Genomic DNA, 2,113 nt, shown 5'->3' on the forward strand with positions numbered 1-2,113 from the left:
GTGTGTTTCTTACCAGCCTTTCAACCACCAGGTGTCTGTTGGTTGATGTCCACCAAAGAGCCCGGTGAAGTGCCGGGCTGGGTCACTGCCTGGTTTGTGTGAAAAGAAAGATGCAGGTTGTCCCAGGTGAAATACAAACCATTGTCTCCTGATGGTCCTGTCTGTCCTTGGTGAGTCTGTGTGTCTCTGGGACCTGTAGCCTCCAACCCTTCAGAGGAGACATCAACTGAGGAGGGTGTGATGCTCTGAGCTTTGTCACAGCTTAAAGTTCCAGCTCTCTAGAGGCCAAAGTCACTGTTCCTTGTCCCTTTCCTCGCCTCAAAGGTTCACCTTCTGCTTGATTTGTGGTTTCCAGGGGACCTCTGCAGGAAAAGGGGAAGACTGCAGAGGTTTGGTGTCTCTCGTGGCCTGAAATATCCCCACATGGGACATGGAGTGGTTTTCCAGGGATCCTGAGGAACGGAGAGGTAGGAGGAAGGGAACTGGAGAGAGAAAACAGGCTTTTCTGTCAATTCAGGCTCTTTGTGCAAGTTGGAGGGTGTGAACAGCTCTGCCCTGTGGCAAAGAACAGGCACTGGGAGAGCAGAGGGATGGGGGAGAGAGGAGGATAAAGGAAGGAAGGGAACAGCTTCTGTATCACTGGGAATAATTAATTAATTTCGGAGCCCAAAAAAAAACCTGGAGTGGATGTAATAGATGTGTTAAGTTACAAATTGTGTGGAGAAGAGCAGGGAATGATTATTCATCCTTGTATTCACATCCAAGCTGGGAAACAGACTGTGGAATTACGGATTTGGGGATTTAAAAACACACTCCACAGGTTTTTTCCCCCCCCACCAAGAGCTTGGTTCAACTGGGGAACTCACTGCTGCAGGACGTGGTGGGGGCCACAGCTTATCAATGAGTTCAAAGAAACAGCAAGTGGCTTTTAGGGAAGTTGTTTCCACTTCTGAGAGTTACTTTGAAGTGACACTTAAAACACACTGATCCTCTTACTCCAGCTGCAGGAATGATCAGGTGTCAGCCTTTAGTTCCTAAGTGAAGGCAACTAAAGTTCCAAATGGCAGGCAGATTTCTGGAGTCCCCTTCCTGGGTTAGTGCTGCTGAGAGGGATCTGGCCAATGCTTTTTTGAAGGTTTTAAGTTTGTACACACAGATTTGTTTCAATCCTGACCTCCTTCATTGCTGAATACTCTTGAATAAGGCATCTTATGGGACCTGATCCCACTGGAAGGTGATTTCTATACAGTCTGAATGTTTCCCGCTTTCCAAGATTTTTACCCGTGTGTGAACTCCGCTGGGATATCAAAATTTTCACAAAAAAAAAAAAAAAAAAAAAAGCAGGCTGGATGTTGTCTCAGACTCACACAATTCATTTCCCTGCCCTATGGCAGCATCGGTTATTTCAAGGATATTCCTCACCGCTGATTAACCCCCCCCTGAGGACTACAAGCTGCTCGTTGCAATCCTAGTTTGGGGTAAAACAGAACCAATTTTCTGTTTTGTAATTTTCATTTTTTAGCCGGGCCTCTTCTAACTAACTTAAACTCTGAAATTAACAACATATTGTTCAGAAATTGCTCACTCTCACAGTGATGACCTGATTATACCAAGGAGCAGTGCACGGAGAGGTCCTTGCTTACACTTATTGCTAAAACAACCAAGGTCAGGAAACTTCATTATTTGCCCCGTTGGAGGGTGGGAAGTGGAAAAGCGTAGAGGGGTCCCACCTGTGGGGAGGAGGGGACAGGAGACATGACCCAAACCTGACCATCAGAGCATTCAGTACAAAAGCTGAGGGATCAAAGGGTCAACTCTCTTCAATGGCCGATGTCCGAGGAGCACCCCGTCTGTTCCTCTGTCTTTCACAGAATCACAGAATCTTCTAGGTTGGAAGGGACCTTAAAGATCATCTTGTCCAACCGTCAACCCCGATCAGAGCGTTCCTGACTCCAGACCTGGAATCCAGCTCCTGTCCATCACCGAGTCCAGTTTGGGACTTTTCCCTGTGCCTGCTGGTGACATGATCGTCATCCTGGAAGCTTGATAAAGTTTTCCATATACTATATTCTTTTTTTCATATTTTTTTTAATTTATTATTATTTTATTATTA

The sequence above is a fragment of the Calidris pugnax genome, unplaced genomic scaffold (genome assembly GCF_001431845.1).
Source record: "Calidris pugnax isolate Ruff unplaced genomic scaffold, ASM143184v1 scaffold125, whole genome shotgun sequence".
Lineage (NCBI taxonomy): Eukaryota > Metazoa > Chordata > Aves > Charadriiformes > Scolopacidae > Calidris > Calidris pugnax.